The sequence below is a fragment of the Papaver somniferum genome, chromosome 8, assembly GCF_003573695.1.
Source record: "Papaver somniferum cultivar HN1 chromosome 8, ASM357369v1, whole genome shotgun sequence".
NCBI classification, from domain to species: domain Eukaryota; kingdom Viridiplantae; phylum Streptophyta; class Magnoliopsida; order Ranunculales; family Papaveraceae; genus Papaver; species Papaver somniferum.
Window position 1 is genome coordinate 152,279,760 of NC_039365.1, and position 19,532 is coordinate 152,299,291.

The following is a 19,532-nucleotide window of genomic DNA, read 5'->3' on the forward strand; positions in this document are numbered from 1 at the left end:
TTTTGACCATAACCAATCCATTAGTAAATGGTTTTGTTTGATTTCTTCCTAATCGTTCTGGTTCGGTCCGGTTCCGACGAAAAACCGAAACCATGTTCATCCCTCCTAGTTGCAGATGAGAGAATGGAAATGAAACTAGGTTTGTTTCTGCAAGAGAGGAAATGAAGTAGAGAAGAATGGCTTTATGGTTGAACTGCTATTGTAAAGAGATTGAAGATGTGAGATGGATCGATTGAAGTTGTTGTGTTGTTGCTATTGAAGCAGAGATTGTAGCAATGCGTAATGACTTGAATGCGTGATTGCACTAAATGAATTAGATGAATGTTAGGTTGGAGGGAAGGATCTTTAGATCGCCTGAATGAGGCCGAAAATAGACCAGAAAACAAAGGAAACTCTGTTAAAATCGTTTTCTGGCGAGCTGACTCACCGGTACAAGCTAACCCGCAAGCCAGCAAGTTTTACCCGCTACAAGCTCGGGTTGAAGAAATGACGACCCGTAAAGAATAACGGACCGCAAACTTGGGCCTGTGTTAACCCGTAACCCGTGTAACAAGCCAGCCCGGCTCGCCCGTTTGCCTGGTCTAGTTGCAATCGACGATGTGTAGTTTGATTTTTTTTCAAAAAAAAAAAATGATGAAATTTCTTTTAAAACGATCGATGTAGTTAGAATCAGTTGATGAAATTATGTGTTAGTTTTAATTTGTGAGGGAAATAAATTGAATATATTTTAATTTTGATAGAATTGAAATAAGTTTAAAATCCAGAAAGATAAAATTTAGGATTAAATTTTAATAGTGAGGGTAACTTAATATTTTTACCCAGTTTACCCTTATCCTTTTTTGTGTAGGTGGGCGAAGAAAACGATAGGCCTCGTATAATTCCTATAGGCCTCAAAATACGAAGGCTTTTTTGGCCTTCACCCACTAAACCATTCTCACATCTCTCCCCAAAAACATAAGGCATAAGCATAACGCATAACTCTCTTCCGGAAGTTCTCTTTCTTGTACCCATTCCACAGACAAATTTCTTTCTTTCTGCGTCGCTATTTCTTAAACCCTAACAAATTTCTTAATCTTATCAAATTGCTGTTTCTCCGTATGAAGATCAAAATGGATTATTTCAACAAACTGTCGCGCAAAATTACAATAGAGATATTAACTAGTGCACCATGGTGCTTGATTGCAAATTAGTCTCCAAAAATTGGAGAAATATCGTTTCTAATGATCGATCATTCAATCTTACGTCATCCTGCTGCTGCTGAAGATTCTTGTAAGTTGGGTTTTCTTGCTTTAATTGATAATAATAGATTTACTTTTTTGAATATAATGATGATCAGAATCATGAGTTAAGAAAACCCATTAAGAGAATTAGAAGGATGATTGCAACACCAACTTTAGGTACTTGCTTTATTGGATCTTGTAACGGTTTAATCTGTATTGCTGGAGAGGAACATGATATACCTGTTTGTTTATGTAACCCTCTCATCAAAGAGTATCTCAACCTTCCAGAAATCAAAATAGATGCCGATGATTTTGGTTTTTGCACATTCGGATTTGGTTACCTTCCTTCAACAAATGAGTACAAATTGGTAGCGATATATGTGTTCGACCGAGTTTATAGAAGTCCAATGGCAATGGATGGAGAGACCTTGGAAAGTTCAATTCTGATATCTGCCCTATGTATAATCAACGCCATGAACATGGTAGCTTTGCCAATGGATCTCTTTATTGGGATAACACTAATATACATACGATCTTGACCTTCGATTTGATTGAGGAAAAGTTCTGCGGACATCTTGCACCTCCTCCTTCCCCACCAGACACTAAATTGCTACATCATACAATAGGGGTTTTGGGTGAATTCTTGTATATTACTGTAGTTGACGAAGGAGAAGAAGGTTTTGACATATGGCTATTGAAAAAGAAGAATGATAATCATGGCAAGAAAGAGGGAGAGGAACATCGCCCATTGGAATGGAGTAAAGAGTTTAGGGTTGATGAGAGACATTCATTAGCCCTTACGAAGAGGGGGCATGTTTTAACTTACATTAGTGTTGATAACTATCTCAACATTTACAGCACAAAAGCTTCAACCTCGAAACCGCTTGTGGATTTTAAGGAATGGGCTCGTCAAGTATTCCCTCACAAGAGCACCTTCATATAGTTGAAAGAATTAAGGGAAAAGATACAGAAATAATGAAGTCAGTTAAAGGAGGCAGAAAGCAGTAATTCACCTTTCAAGCATCTACAGGAGGATGCGAACCCTGAGTATGTACTTATAAACTGGTAATCTTCATGGAGTTTTGGCAGTAGTATACATATCATTTTGTAGACTTATGAGTTTCATTAACAAGTAACCTTTTGTGAGCCTTGATACTTGTGAGTTTCATTAACAAGTAACCTTTTGTGAGCCTTGATGTTTGACATTGTGTTAGTGAGTAATATACATCAGTTCCCTTTATTCTATCTTTATATCATTGATCCAACTTTTTGGAATTGTTTCTATTTTGAGTTAATCTGTATGGCTTTGTAAATTTTGCATTTTGGTAGTGACAACTGACCCGACCTTAATGTACACCGTAGTCACTTATTTTGTTTACACTTGGGAGTAGAATAGGCATATTCAGGAAAATTCATAATTTTGAATAGGAAACTGCACTGAAGTTTGTCTTCATCCGTCAGTAAATTTCTCCAGAACATTTAGTCAATCAGGTACAGTTATCTAGGATATCTAACATGAATTATGTATCCATTCTTGCGTTCTGTCATTAATTACAACCAGCCAAAATTGTTTATCATCAACAAGCTACTTTTCCACCTCCATGGGAAGGAATAATGAGCCAGTTACCTTATAGGCCACAACGACAATTTTGACATCTTCCCCCAAATGGATGAGATTGCACTTAAATTGTGGTTTTTCACAACTTCATGTCTACTTCCACAGTTGTGTCAACTTTCCATTTGTTTAACTCTGATTCAGTTAGATCTCAAGTAGCATTATTTCTCTCTGATGATAAAAATGGTATCAATATGTATCTGATAGCATTGATTGTCCAGAAAAATGTGAATCGACCGTGTAATTTGATTTAAATTAGGTTTCATCTTTCTCAGTTATGGCTGAAACCAGCCGGAAATTGACTGGTAGTTATAGAAAAATGGGTGGTGATCCAAATGGGACAATCTTTTGTAGAGAAAACTGTTGAAAGTGTTTGTCCCCATGTTTTCCAATGGAAACAAATGGTAGTGAACCATGAAAGGCAAGTTTCAGAAAAAAGATGATACATCAATAAGACCTAGAGCTCATTTATGCGAGCACATGTCTCAGTGGAGAGATTCATTCTGCAGGTCGAGTTATTGTTTACAAATACAATTTGTTCGTACAGTATGAACATAACTTACGGTAGCAAGGTTGTACCCATAATTGCTAGTGTAAGTGAACACCAGCCTGCAACATGGCCATCTTACTTTATGGACATTCATTTTGGCTTTCCTAGTTCCAGCTGGCCTAATTGGAAGTCCCAATCTCTTTTTTTCCTTTCTGTTTTGGTGCAACCATCTTGGCCCACGTCGTCTTTTATTTGCTTAATTTTCTCTTTGTTCGGAGAATTTGACTTCCTGGACAGGCATGCTTTCTTCCACTATCAGATGCCAGTTCCTTGGATGTCCTCTTTATAGTAACATCAGCATATTTTTCAGGGGTCATGATAAGCAAATCACCATTCACCTGATTTCGCCTTTTATTTTTCGTGTTTGCTTAATGTTCTTTACATTCTTTTTGTCTCTCTCTCTCTCTTTATTTCTGGATTGTTCTGCGTCCTCTCCAGGTTGGGCTGATGCTTGTGTTTGCACCAGCAGGACGCGTTATGGCTGGAATTGCTCTTTCTGGAGCTTTTGACGTCTTCACAAGCTCAGTAAATTTTAACTGCCTGGAACTAGGGCATTCTGATGTAAGCCTGTTTCTGGTTTTCTTGCTTCTGCACATTCTTCGCGTGATGACCTTAGAACACTTCGCGTTATTTTTGGTGAGTTAATCGGACGTGGTGGCTAATTGGGCACCTTCCTACTGATAGATCCTACTCTAATCAAAATTGTGGTTGCTTTCTTCTCCCATCTCTACTTTGAACATATTTTAAAATTGTTATCTGTTTTACTTGTGGCACATCATATCCTTTTTTATGGTGTTGTTCTTTTCCATTTTTCCCGGTTTTCATTATTATCCATGTGGGTGGCTCTTGTGTATTACCTCAAGGGAGTTCTATCTCCGAAAATGTTTAGAGTGGCTTTGACACGTGTAGCATGTAAGCTCCCACAACTTATAATAGTTTAGTGAATATTGAAGGACGTTGAAAGTTTAAAATAGACAGATAAAAGAAACCATTTAACTAAATTGTGGTGTGTTGGAGTTTGATGAATGCACAGCATACGCTTCATTTTATTGACAAGTTAGGCTTGCTAGGATAGTTTCCGTGATTGCTAAGACAGATTGTAGGATGGTGAAACCGTAAAGTAGTTCCCTTGCTTGCAGTATCTTTACTGTCTAACATATCAAATGGAGCATAAACATTGTTCTTTGCTAATTCCTTAGGGCCGTGGTGCAGTGGTGGCCTCCAGCCCAACAAAGGGATGGAGCAGTTTGAGTCCTTGATCTGTAAGATTCAACTCCCGCAACTTGTTTTTTTAATTATAAAATTTTCTAATTTTTATTACATCAAGGGAATGATGAATGGCAGATTATTTTAAAATAGAATCTACCCTATACAACTGAGTCACATGTTCGATTGACTCCTGTCTGTATAACTTGAACATAACTTATGCTAGCAAATATATTCCCATAATTGTTAAGTGAACACCAGCCGCCAACATGGCATTCTTACTTTATGAGCATCAGTGTTTTGGCTTTCTGGGTTCCAGCTGGCATAATTGTAAATCCCAATCTCTTCTCCTTTCTGTTTTAGTGCAACCATCTTGGTCCATGTATTTTATTTGCTTGATTTTCACTTTTCTCTGATGAATTTTATTTTCTCTGTTTTAGATGCCAGTTCCTTTGCTGTCCTTTATATCGTAACATCAGTATATTTCTCAGGAGTGATGGTAAAGAAAATCCTCATTCACCTGATTTTAGCTTTTATCTCTCGTATTTTTTTTATAATCTCTAAGTTCTGTCTTTCTATCTTTTTTCCCTGATATTGTTCTGCGTCCCTTTTAGGTTCGGCCGATGCTTGTATTCGCTCCAGCTGCATGCATTATGGCTGGAATGCTCTTTCTGGAGCTTTTGATGTTTTCACATGCTCAGTCAAAGTTTCAACTGCCTGGATTACTAGGATATTCTGATGTAAGCGTGATTCTGGCTTTCTTGCTTGTGCACGTTCTTGGAGTCTTGTGGTGAGTTGAGATTGATATAGATCTAACATAAAACCATGCGGATTTGTTCTGAACTGCTGATTTATCAATCATTTAGCTTTTGACTGTCAAAATTTATTTCTGTTTTGCAGTATAGTGTCAGGTCTTCACCACACACCTGCAGATGGTGTGGTTATAAACACTAAAACCTCCAAGGAGGATCGAAGGAAAGACAGAGATATCAAAAGCGGTAAAACCCCAATTCATGGGTTTGTAGAGACTAGTGAGTGTATATCTAAGATGAAATGAGAAGCGATAATTCTGTAGCTATAAACTGTTTTTGGATCACAGTATCTAATTGTTGACATACGTTGAACACCGGATCCTTCTTCTATGCCACTTTAATGCTTCAGCATACTATCTACATGGTAAGTATGACGGACTGATGTTACTGTGGCTATTCTCCTTTTGTTCCTATGTACATGTGTTGGTCACATTTTATTTTTCAGGTGTGCTCTTCGGGAGGTTACACCTTTATTATTAACGTTATCCCAGTACATGTGCTTCTGTGCATTGCAACTGATCGTTACTCTCTTTGGCTGTATGTTGCGTATGCTCCTCTTGTAAGTATCTTGTCTCTGTTTAGGATCTCCATTCCATTGAATAAATAGATGCACATCCGTATTTTAGTATGACACCCATTAGTTTTAGTCGATTTTAGCGGAAAAATGAAATCGAGGAATCATAAGTGGTAAAAAGGAAAATATTAGAGCTATGTAGGGAAAACAAAAGTATTGGACATCAAGTGCATCTTTCCGCTGCCGCATTTCAAGTAGTACTCGAGACTTTTTCAGTAGTGTTTGTGATATGCTGCTATGCTTTGAACCTAGTTAACTTAACTTGTACACTTTGCTTCAGCATATGATTTGTCAGGCCTTAGTATGATAAAGAAAGAATTTGTTGTTGTAGCATTCTTTCTATGCATCGTTAAATGCGAAACCTTGTTCATGCAGGTGGTCCTGGCCCCTGGGTCATTATTGGCTTCATTGGTGCTTGTTGTTGGCTTCAAAGCTGTGATGACCTTGGAACACTTCGCGTTGTTTTTGGTGAGTTAATCGGATGTGGTGGCTAATTGGGCACCTTCCTGTAGATCCTACTACTCAAAATTGTGGTTGCTTTCTTCTCCCATTCTGCTTTTAACCAATTTAAATATTTAATATCTGTTTTGCTTGTGGCACATTATTTCTTATTTTCTGATGATGTTGTTCTTTTCCTTTTTTCCTGGTTTTCATTATTACCCATGTGGTGGCTCTTGTGTATTACATCAAGGGATTTCTATGTCGGCAAATATTTGAAGTGGCTGTGGCACATGTAGTAACTGTTGGCATGTAAGCTCCCACAACTTATAATAGTTTACTAGTTTAGTAAATATCGAAGGACGTTGAAAGTTTACAACAGATAAAAAAAACTACCTAACCAAATTGCGGTGTGTTGGCGCCTGATAAATGCATACTCTTCATTTTATTGAGAAGTTTTCCGAGATTGCTAAGACAGATTGTATGATGGTAAAATCTTAAAATAGTTCCCTTGCTTGCAGTATTTTTACTGTCTAACATATCAAATGGAGCCGAAACTTTGTTCTTCACTAATTTCTTAGGGTGGTCTTTACTGCCGTTGTGAGAATACTTGTGGCAGAGGTGGCCTCCAGCCCAACAAACGGATGGAGTGGTTGCATTTTGAGTCTTCTTGATCCGTAAGATTCAACTCCCACAACTTGTTTTATTATTTGTAAATTTCTCTAATTTGGTTACTTCGAGGAAATGATGAATGGCTGAATATTAAGGGCAACAACATTTCTGGCCTTCTTGGTTCCAGCTGGCATAACTTTAAGTCCCAATCTGTTCTCTTCCTTTCTGTTTGAGTGCAACCATCTTGGTCCATGTATTTTATTTGCTTGGTTTCCACTCTCTGATGAATTTCATTCCCTGGACAGGCATGCTTTCTTCCGCTATCAGATGCCAGTTCCTTTGCTGGCCTTTATATCGTAACATCAGTATTTTTGTCAGGAGTCATGGTAAGAAAATACCCATTCACCTGATTTCAGCTTTTATTTCTGGTTTTTTTTTTTTTTCAATAAGCTCTACATTCCCTTTGTCTTTCTATTGTTTTTTTCCCTGATTGTTCTGCATCCCATTTAGGTTAGGCTGATGCTTGTGTTTGCTCCAGCTGCAAGCATTATGGCTGCTCTTTCTGGAGCTTTCGCTGTTTTCACATGATCAGTCAAATTTCAAATGCCTGGATTACTAGGGGATTCTGATGTAAGCGTGATTCTGGCCTTGCTTGTGAGTTGAGCTTGATATAGAACTAACATAGAGTCAGTTAACCTTTGGGATTGATATGGAAGTAACATAGTCATGCGGATTTGTTTCTGAACTGCTGACTTATCAATCATTTAGTTTTTGACTGTTACAATTTATTTCCGTTTTTTGCGGTATTGTGTCAGGTCTATCACCACACACCATCTGATGGTGTGAAAATACAAATTGAAACTTCCAAGGAACATGATGAAAGGAAGACAGGGATGAGCACATGTGGAGAGATAGGGTTGAGCTGAGCACTTCTCAGAGGAGAGAGATTCATTCTTACAATCAGCATAACAATGTCTGCAAATTCAAAATTATCTAAACGGATTTTTGACTATCCTTCGCCAGATTTTTTATTCTGATACATGTGTAATTCATCTAAAGCTATGTAGTTTTATAAACATAGCCAATTCTTCAAGTTGTTAATGAGCCCATTGTGGTCTTCAGGTTTGTATGAATCGATTAAAATGAAAAATCTAGCAGGGAAAACACAAACACAGACGAAAGTATTTTAAATGTGCAATGTGCATAACAGCCAAAACCAGCAATTGAAGAAATACTTAGTTGCATATAGAAACAGACTTGAACAACAAAGTTACAACTGAATTCTAGATCTGTACCCTTGCTCTGGTTCTATTCCGGTATGGTTGAGATCTCCGGTAGTCCAAATAGCCATTAATTCAGATTGGTCAAGAGTTGATAGAATCCTTGTGAGTAATCAATTTCCAGATCTCTCGCTATGTCTTGATAGAGTTTACAAATGCCCAAAGGCCCAAAGAAACCACGGAAAAAACAAAGTTTCGGAAAATTCTCCTACCTAGTTTAGCTTCAATTACCTTCTTATGTAAGAGTAACATTGATCGATTTTTGAAGCCTTAGTGATATCAATTTTAATTTTCTCTACTTCAGTGAATCTCCTTGAGGTATATGAAACTGAGATGCAAGGGACGTAACCGCCTTTTCAGTCAAAACTGTCAAAGGTAATCCATGGATTTGAACCAATCTAGCAACCACACCAGTCCTGTTTATCTCTAGTAACAAGTCTAGCCCATCAAGATCAGCGATCTAATCTCTCTAAAACTCGTCCAGATCTTCAACTCTGCCAGTTTAAACCCAGTTTTCCCGGTAATTTTGAAATTCAAATTTGAAAAGAAGATGACTTCCCCCTATCCGATGCTGGTGTCTCTTTGGAACATGTTTTGGGTGGTGCCCTTATCCAAAGTGAGGGTGCCTTTAACACTTTTGGAGCCAAATTCTCCGAAGTTAACATGCACACAATTAACACCATAAAAAGTACAAAACTGAACACCATCAACATATAGAATTGAGATATATTAGGCACAAAAATATGTATATCACTTGATGATGGTTCACAATTTTTTTTTAAACATGGTGCTTGTTGCTCATCTTGCTGGATATGATACGGAGATTAGTAATTTTGCTACTCTTTTGGTTATTCCATGTTGTGTTTTCTTTTGTATGAAGGATTTTTAGACTGGTTGAGGTGAGTAAAAGTTTTATTTTGATTTGTTTTGGATTTTTCTTTGTGATGAATGTTTATTTTGATTTCAGACTTACGATCTCTTTGTTGTACTAAGAGTCTTAATATGGATAATGTAATTGTTTGTACCCAAAATTACTTTTAGGCACAAAACACAATTGATTTGATGTTGATGATGCGAAACTAAGGTTAGAAAAAGAATTGAAGAAAAGTAAAAGGAGACAAGAATTAACGTGGTCGGCAAGTGTTGCCTACATCCACGGATGGAATCCCGTAGCGAGAGATTTTATTGATATGAGTTACAATAGTTGTGTGTAGTTAGCTAACCTGAGATTTCATATCCTCTTAGGGTTTAGGATACATGTATTTATATAGTTTATGTAACCCTAATTAGGCAAACTTCATGTGCAAGCAACCTGGGCAACAATACTTTTGGAAACTGGAATCTTCACGGGTAAACGGGTTTGATTCGCGGGTCTTCCGTGTATTTTATACACGGTACAAACAGTAATATGTGTAAGTACTGAACAGGGTTGTAATGGGGTTTAATCTTTCATGTAAGTCTGTTGGTAGTCTATTTTTTCTTTTCTTTTTTAATGAAATATCAACAATCCAAACTAGTAATAGGTTAATTTTGATTAAAAACTGTTGATGAATCTGATGAACAATGTAGTATATATTTGAATAAAAGTTCCTGGAACACCCTGATGTCGTAGTGACGGAACAGAGCTGTCTTCACAAAGGTTGCCCTCTTTCCCTCTTTGATACCTCACGAGGGTTTTTTCAGCTGCGTCTCTTCCCTCATTGATACCTATTACTTCATGAGGGTCGCTTTAGTAAGTTGAGCCTTATACGGAGCTTTCACGTTAACATGATATTACAAGAAAAATATGTGACGATTGAATTTTCACAAAAATTGATTAATGTGTATTCTAAGGGAAACTCTTATAGTATCATCGATGTCTTTGTGATAATCCCTGTATACATGGTTGGTTAGATATTTGTGGAGTCATTTTTCACTATGGAATAACATCCACAAATTTGATTGTGAACTGGGTCTTATTTTATTTGGATCAGATGCTGGCAGTTCACTTAACTAGGAATTCATTTCATTTTACGGATCAAGATTGTGATTATGCTTATGATCAAGAATATGGGTGTGGGTAAAAGTGGATACTGATATTTTTACAGTGGATAGATAATTCCAATACTGTGTTAATCCAACTGTAAAAAGGGACACCTCTTGATAAAATAAAAGATTAAAAACTGAACATATATCATTTTCGTCATGGAGAAAGTCTGATCAAGCGTCATTACTCAAGCGCGCTGCAGCATTAGAAAGAAAGTGACTCGACTAGCTAACATATACTAAATGCAATTCTCTTGGAAAAAAAGATTTTGAACCCATATAAAAAAACAACTAAATATTCACTTCCACTGTTTGTTGCTCACCAAGGTCCCAAGGCTATCCATTGATGGAACTTCTCTTGATGTATTTATTTTCAGTTTCACCAACAATAAATCATGCAAACTAGTCCATCCATCTTTAACGTCTGCTATAACATTTGATAAAAGAAAAAAAAAGTCTTTAACCGCTACGTATTGTAAGTTGTAAACTCAATTTTCGGGAATTGCATTTTTTTTCCTAGATGTTCCACAGATATTGCACGCCCCACTTTACTGTAGATGCATCATGCAACTTTAGCGCCATGTCATTTATAATGCTTGGTTTTATTTTTAAGAATGAAAATGTCAATGATCTGTGAATCCAAAGCGTGGCGAGATTGGGATATAATCATTTTATTCCTATCCAAACTAGTGTGTTTGAGGGGTGTCTAAAAGGTGTTAAAAGACCAAATTGTCCATACTAAAAAACCATGCCGACCAAAACATATTAAAAAAAAATCAAAATCTTTCATCTAAACTCTAATTATACATGTGAAATCAAAAAAAAAAAAAACGAAGAATCAAAACGAACCGAAAGTCGGCAAGGTTTTTTTTGTCGACCTTGCCGACTAAAATATAGTCGGCAGGGTATGAGGTTGAATATCTTGCCGACATTTCATCTTTCAAATCAGCAGTTACAGGGTCGGCACGTTATGAAATTAATACCTTGTCGACTAATCATGCATTTGTAACACTCTGTATGTCAAAAATCTTATAGTCGACAGGGTATTTTTTTATCGACCTTGCCCGGCCATAAGTGTCGGCATGTTCTTCATCCGCAGACCTTGCCGGCCATAAGTTGTCGGCATGTTCTTCATCCTTACCTTGCCGACTTTTCATATTTTCAGAACTGAAAATATTGATTACTTTTATAATTTTGAGTATAAAATCACCCAGCAGCTCTACAATCCCATATTTATAAGTGTTTGGGTAGTACGATTTCATTTTTGTTACAAGTAGAATTCTAAAAAAAAAAAAAACATCTACCCACATCCATGAGTTCAATCTAAAATAAAACCTAATTTCAAAATTTTAATCAACTAATTAACTAATTAAATTAAATATCCTAATCACATTTATTAGTGTTAATTAATCAAGGATAAATTAGCCATTTTTGTAAATATGTGGATAAGGAGCTTTGTATTTTACTTCAAAATGACCTTATTTTGTCTCATTTGATATACCCAATTAATTTGGTATGCCCCGATCAAGCCAGGATCCAAAAGTCCTTGTTTATTTTATTTTAGCTTAAGTTTGTAATCCAATCAAAACTCATTTTGGAAGAGTATTCATGGTTTAATTTAATGAGATTGTTTTGTCTAATATATATACTCTAAACTTGTTTCAGGGAGTCGTTTGGAGGAATGAAAAAGATGATTAGAGAAATAGATAAAGAGGGAATATTAATGCAGTCTGCATGGGATAATGGGAGGTTTGAGTGAAAATACGGAACATTCCTTTTCAAAAATGTGTAAAGACAATCATTAATTTGTAAGATGTGGTCCATTTTGAACATACTAACAATTTGAGAAATTTTTTGCTCGGGGCGTTTTTTGAAGGGCACATGAGGACCAATGCTATATTGACACATATCTTTGATTCCCTTTAATTATGTTTTCAAAAATACAAACACAAATGAAGATAACAGATTTTCTCTCTAAAAATACATTTTTTTTGTATTTTTGGAAACATAATTCATGGAAATCAAAGATATGTGTCAACATATTATTAATCTCCCATGCTCCCTTCAAAAAACGTCTCCATCAAAAAAAATCTCCTAAGAATTCATTTATGTTGTTTTCATGTTCAAGATTGTGAAAGAGAAAAGAGATGATAATGACGATGAGATGAGATGGACAGAAGAAAGAAAGAAAGAGTATGGGTGTGGGTGTGGGTAAAAAATATACTGGCTTGATTGGGGTATACCCAGAGTAATTGGGGTATACCCAATTTTAAAGGGATTCTTTTTAAGGGTTTTAGGGGGAGTCCTAATGGGTAAGTTACAAAACTACCCTTACCCTTTAAAAACCTATTACCCTAAATCAGTTTTAATCTTTTCATTCCATCTTCTTCTTCTCTTTTTTTTCTCCTCCACAACCATATCGTCCCATCACCCCTACCACCACCAAAACTCGTCGATCAATTCGTTAAAATCGTCGATTCAAAAACTCCGATTAATCTTCATCAATGGATCTGCCACCACCTAGGACTAGTAAGATGAAACAAACAAATAGAAAGTGCAATGAATACAATCCCGAATTTGCAAAACTAGTTCAACAAAAAGAGAAGAAAAAAACGATTGAAAAAGAAGAATTCACAGGCGCTGAAACACGAGAAATGGTGCGATTAAAAAAGTAAGGGCATACTTAAACTCACTCTAGTACTTCGATTTCATGTTTGCATTTCAAATTAGGTCATTGTGAATTGGCAGTTGCGACTCCGGCAAGGTACTATGTTATCGACCTTGCCGGCTTTTCATAGTTAGGGTTTGGCCGGTAAGCTCTTTGGTTGAATAATTGCCGATTATTTAGAGTTTGCAACTGCTACTATCAGGGCCGGCAGGTTATTCAAACGTAGGCCTTGCCGGCGTCAGTTTTTTAATGAAGCTGGCATGTTATTATTATTTACCCTGTCGGCTACTTGTTTTGAATATATTGGTTCCTGATGCCTTGAATTTTTAAAACCAGAATGGTATTTATATAAAACCATGCCGGCAGTTTGTCAGCCGGCGATGTATGGGTTATGGACCTTGCCGACTTGTAATGTGAAAAATCCTTGTTTCTACTGGGTTCATATGTGTTATAAGCCGACAGGCTATTTTAATGATACCCCGCCGGCTGTAGTTTGCCCGGCATGTAATTTAGATATCGACCCTTCCGGCCATGTTTCCGCCGGATATGTTATATTTGTAGACCCTGCCGACCTGTATTTTTTTTCTTAATTGTTCTTGTTCAAGTTGGAAAAGGCAAAGAAGAAAGCTCTGAAAGCTCTTAGTCCTCCTTCAAGACCTCCTCGTGTTGGTGATAAATTCTTGACTTGAACACATCGAGGGACATACGTTGTGCCGGGAACGACAAAGATCCGTATAATAAATGATTCTGAACCACCATCTGAACTCAGTGATTCAGACGAGACTCCAGATGAAGACCAATCAATTACATCCGGTAGAAGAGGTGATGATGATGTTGATGAAAGCACTCCGGCTGCTGGAGGAGGTAACAATGATGATGATGATGATGATGGTGATCAAGACATGCCTGATGTTGGAGGAGGTAATGATGATGATGATGATGATGATGGTAATGGAGATAAAGGTAAGAATATCCAAGATGAAGTTGTTGAAGAAGAAGAAGAAGAAGAAAGAGATGGAGATGGAGAAAAAACTCTAGCTATTGTTCAACCCACCGAAGCTTTAGCTTTAACTTCAACCGAAACCGGAACGAGTAAGAGGGTGATCACTAAACCAACTGATTCTCACATGCCTCCCCGTCACTTGATGGTTGCACTGAGAAAGGGTGAGCTTCCAAGGGGGACCCCAAGAGATGGTGGACAATTTCTTTTTGGATACAAAGACTCACGGGAATGTACTATCCATAATACTATCGTTAGTAATCTCAATCCGTCTTTGTTCTTTATTCAAGTGTGTAACTATCTTAAATTTGTGTCAAGTGTTTGTATTTCTTTTCATTTTGTTTTTTTGGTATTTAGGATCACAAGCATGTCGTCCGTCTCATGAGGCGCCAAGCTTCATGTTCAGTGACTAATACTTGGGATCTTGACAAGGAACGTGAGGAGGAGAAAGTGATTTTCAAGAACTCCGGGTTGTGACCTGCGGTGGAGAGTTCGAATATTGAGCATGATAAAGTTACCGTATCTGCATTCTGTGAGAGGTTCTAAGGAGAGACTGATACAATGTTATTCCCATTCGGTGAGATAGCGATAACTCCCGATGATGCTCAACAAATTCTAGGCTGATGGAAAAGCAGTCACTGAGGGATTCGATGATAAGTTTCCTTTCAAGGATATTTATGCATTGAGCCAGAAATTGTTCGGTTGGAATCAGGTTGAGACGGAGTCTGTTCTTGAGATGAAGGATGGTCGTCTAAGCAAGAATTTTAATCTGAAGAAGTTGAGGGACACATTATGGGAGACAAAGAAAATCTTTGATAAGGAAGGAAGGGTGAACCCGATGCGAATTAATGCTACCGCGTCAACTTATTTGCTATACATCCTGGGCAAATGTATCTTCCCCGACAGTTCCGGAAGCTTGGTCGAGGCCAGTTACTTGCAACTGTTGGATCCCTTAGATAAGATGCGTGAGTATTCTTGGGGTACTGCGGTGGTCGCCTTCTTGAACAATGAGTTGACAAAATTTTCTAGAACACTCACTAAGCAAGTTAACGGAAACACATGTCTCTTCCAGGTAATTCTATTATCTAAATCATTTATATTTGCAAAATGCTTATAAGATAAGATTCTTACTAAACTTTGTGTTTGCATAGGTTTGGATATATGAGCACTTCCCTTCTTTGTTCAAAACCAACTCCTACGTCAAAGTGGATGAAAATGTTGCGGTTGATAATCCAAGAGCGCAAAGGTACAGTTTTAAGGGTACTCGGGATAAGGAAATGCCGCAAAATCTTATGAAACTCCGAAATGCCATCGAAAAATTGACTGCGGAGGAGGTGATATTTGATCCGTATCTAGATGCTAGAACTAAAGGTTTAATCCAAATGAGAGATGAAGTTGCATTATACTATGGACCCTTGATGACTATGTATGATGGATATTCAATGTACGATCCACATCGGGCAATCCGACAATTGGGTTACGTTTAAGAAGAACCTCATTTCGATGAAGAAAAGCCGTTCTTTACTGTGGACATAGTTGAATGCACCACGTCCCAAAAAAGTATTAACGTCGCTTACGATCCAGCACCAACTCAAGAACATTGGGACGATAGACGTGGCCGTAAAATCGATGTGAGTCTTTTGGACGAGGTGGCCACCGGTCATGAAGCCACTGAGAAATACATGGCGTGGTACTTGGGTTGGGATCGTCCTACCGTGGTTAGGTAAATGACTGCTGAAGAACTGGCTCGTAAGAGGAAGATGGAATCGAAAGACCCAACAACAATGCTTAAGTTCTTTGTAAGTATTTTATAGTTGTTCTTACTATTTTTAGATTGCATTATCGAATCATTCTATTAATTGTTGGTTGTTTAATTGAAAATAGAAGGATCAATTGAAGACCTTTGTGAAGGTGTTGTGTTGCGCGAAAGACAGAGGAGAGCCTTTGTCGATTGAAGAGCAAAGCAAGCATATTGACTATGCTTACAATGTTGACAATGAGGATGCCCATGTATTGTTCAAGCAACTTGAGGCTGAAGTAAAGGTGGAAGAAAAATCTAGGAGGTAAGCACAAGACAAGCTGAATGCTGACAAAAAGAGGGCTCGTAGTGGTCGTGGTGGTGAAGGTAGCATCAGTTGTAGTGTTCCTAAACGGGGCCGTGGTCGTGGTGAATGAATGCTTTCCTAGTTTATTTCTTTATGTTGTGGTGGACAAATGTTTAAGTTAATGGTGTGGAAAAATGTTTTTTTAAGGTTTATGGGACATGTTTTCGTATTTTGGACAAAAAGTATTGGATTTCGACTTGTTGAATGAATGATTTCTTTAGCTATGTAAAGTTTCAATACTTATGCCGGCATGCTTCTTTTAAGTTACATTGCCGACTGTCCTAGGGCCCGCAAGGTTGTGAATTCTCAGACTGTCGTCCCTGACAACAGAAATTGTGTAGCTACCAGGGTCGGCAAGGTAATATGATTCCTACCTAGCCAGCTGTTTACTTGCCGGCAAGGTAATATGTTATCGACCCTGCCGGCTATGTGTGGCAAAAAAACCTTTCTCCTGATGCTTAAAATCTTATAAGGTCGGCATGGTAACAAAATTCAAACCTTGCCGGACGAATCCTGGCCGACATGCTAATGACCCAATACAGTTCCGGCGGATACACAGAAGAAAAACCTTCTCCTGATGCCTAAAATCGTATAAGGTCGGCATGGTAACAAAATTCATACCCTGCCGGCCGAATCCTATTCGTCATGCTAATAACCCAATACAGTTCTGGCGGATACACAGAAGAAACTGGTCTCCTGATGCCTAAAATCATCATCAGGTCGGCATGGTAACAAAATTCCGACCTTGCCGGCCTGACTTAGTCGGCATACTAATGAAATAAACCAGTGCCAGCGGATTTAAATTTCAAATTTTTTGCAAGTACAATTTCATTGATTGACTTGTACTTGGGCACTATAGCGGCCAAATTTGGCCACCATCCTATAAATACACTACTTCTCTTTACAAAACAACATACAAATAGTTCCATATACTCTCCAAAGCTCATATAATCATACAATCCATCTAACTCACCCAATAGCTAAACAACAATGACTTCATTTGATTCAAATGAAGATTTGGCAATCACCAAAGCTTGGTACACGGAAACTCGAGTTAGAAGGCAATCCTCCGTAAGTGTGGATGTCGTAACCTTTTGGGATAGGGTACACAACAAATTTAGGCAAGATTTTGGGAATCCTAATGGAAGAAGTGTTCAAGAAGTCCATTATCGTCACCAAGTGATCGAAAAGGCCATACTTGCTTTTTTAGCTCTCTAACCCCAGGTTTTTAACACACGCCCCTTCAACTTGTGCATTGCACAATTTGTGAGTATTTTTGTGGTTTGTTTTACGTAACCCATGTTGTTTTATCTTCCAATGAAGCACCACTAACAAATGTAAGTTTGTTTTTGTAGCACGAAGTCGTGAAAGCGCGCTACTTGGAGGTAAAGGAGGAAGCATTCGCGTTCGACGCAAGCTATCACTTCTTGGCCGAAAGAATCCCGGAGGATAACCCGGACTATTTGGATGTTGTATCGTCTTCGTCGGAGGAAGATTGATGGCTTTAGAAGTTTTTGTATAGGTTTTGCGGGTATACCTCTATGTAAGCCCTCACGAGACTATAACTCGTCCACTAGGATCGCCTATGGGTTCAAAGGCTTGATGCACATGCTAAGTGCATTCGTTTTTCCGTCGACAAGGATTAGGTTTTATGTTTCAATCAATGTAGTAACCAAAATTGAATGAATAAAGTGGATTACATCTTCCCATATTCTGTTTTCTGTTTGGTATAAGTACATGTCGGCATGGTTATAAATCCTTATCATGCCGACTACAGGTCAGCCGGCAGTGTTAAAAATTATGTTCATGCCAACCATATTATCGCCGGTATTGTAGGAAAATTTTCCATGCCGACCGTAAACTTCTGGCCCAAGATAGTCGGCGTATTCTTCATTCAAAGACCCTTCCGGCAGAAAATCGGTCGGGGTATTCTGCATCCGAAAACAATGTCGGCCTCTCTTCGTCGGCAGCTTATTCAAAGTAGACCTTGCCGACAAACTTTAGTCGGCACCTTATTCAAACGTTTACCTTGTCGACCTTATGCATTTTCAAAACCAATTTTTTTTGATCGAAATCGAACTCATAAGACAAATGAAAGGTTTAATTTATTGAATTCATAATTATAAAATTTTAATCTAAACTCAATTAATTAACCTAATCAGAATTTTAGTGTTAACTATCACTCCTTAAAAAAAAAAAAACTCTAATTATCACAAAAATTGGTAAAAAAAAGTAACCCAAATTTGTAAAATTCCAATGGGAAACTCTACTTATCACGTGCGACTCGTGAAGATAATCATAATTATATCAATTTACATTCCGTGTATCCCTAAAAAAAAGAAAAGAAGTTTGTTGTGCAAAAATATCAAACGAAAATAAAATAAGATAAAGAAAACATGTGAAATTTTTGTATAACGGCGATTGGTGAAATCAAATAGTCACCACTAATTACTTGAACAGTTGAACATGATATAACCCCGATTCCCGAAAGATGATAAATTGAAGTTTTTCTTTTCCCGTCCAAACAAGCGAGTAAATAAGATAACAAATCAAAATGGAAATTAGCGCAGATTAGTGTTTGTTTCTTATCCTTCAGTAATTCCTCCCGTTCTATCTTCTTCTTCTTCTTCTTCTCTTTCTTTCTTTTTTTTTTTTCTTCTTTTTTTTTTTTGGCTGTCCATGGCAAATCATGGAAATTAAGGTTAACCGAAAATGATTGAGCTTGGGCGTGTTTGTTAAGACTTCAGTGTTTGGACGTACATTAACTGCAAAACTTCAGCCGGACATTCAGGTATCTAAAAGATAAGAAAGGATTTCTACTTAAATATTTCCCGCAAAAAATGCTCGTAACTAATCGACCGGCAGTGAATGGAATTGAAAAAACAGTTATGAACAGAATTTAATAAAAAAATATTTTTGTTAGTTAAGATTAATTTAGTCATATTGAAAATATGAAAATATAAGTTAATCTAAAACTACTAATCTGTAGATTTTGTATTTTGGGCTAATTATATATTCGATCTTTAATAACGGGTTCATGAAAGAGATAGGATTCTTCGAAAATTTCCATTTATTTTAATCATCATCATAAAGATCAAATCAAACAAGATCCTCATTTAGGATTATGGAAAAGTTAATTTGGGACTAATTTTTTATCACCTGCTTCCACAATCGGATTTTATTTGCTATTAATTTACTGATTGTGAAATTGTCTCTTCAGATTTCATTGCACAATCGGTTTTTATACATGTATCACATAAAACGATTATTTACTTTTGAATTCTTGTGTATGTTTTGGTTAAGAATCGGGTTACATAAGTTTTCTTATGTACCGACTGTGAACTAGATTTTTTCTTTTTTGTAGATACGGACTTCGGCACCTAGCATTTTACTCTCGAGAGCTCATCCAAAAGGATATTCACAAGGA

The 19,532-nt window shown here is 37.3% G+C and overlaps 1 long non-coding RNA gene across 9 annotated transcripts; it reads left to right on the plus strand.

Moving 5' to 3' along the window:
* The first annotated feature begins 941 nt into the window (after positions 1–941).
* On the plus strand, positions 942–8,246 carry LOC113303540. Of its 9 annotated transcripts, XR_003337582.1 has the most exons (13): positions 942–2,267; positions 3,824–4,021; positions 4,585–4,647; positions 5,032–5,090; positions 5,206–5,381; positions 5,492–5,767; positions 5,849–5,962; positions 6,353–6,445; positions 6,669–6,727; positions 6,937–7,092; positions 7,333–7,413; positions 7,538–7,657; positions 7,843–8,246. It is a non-coding gene; the product is annotated as an uncharacterized LOC113303540 (long non-coding RNA). The 9 variants fall into 9 exon arrangements; XR_003337577.1 differs by having other exon boundaries at positions 942–2,285; positions 6,353–6,727; XR_003337578.1 differs by having other exon boundaries at positions 942–2,285; positions 3,855–4,021; positions 6,353–6,727.
* The last annotated feature ends 11,286 nt before the right edge of the window (positions 8,247–19,532 follow it).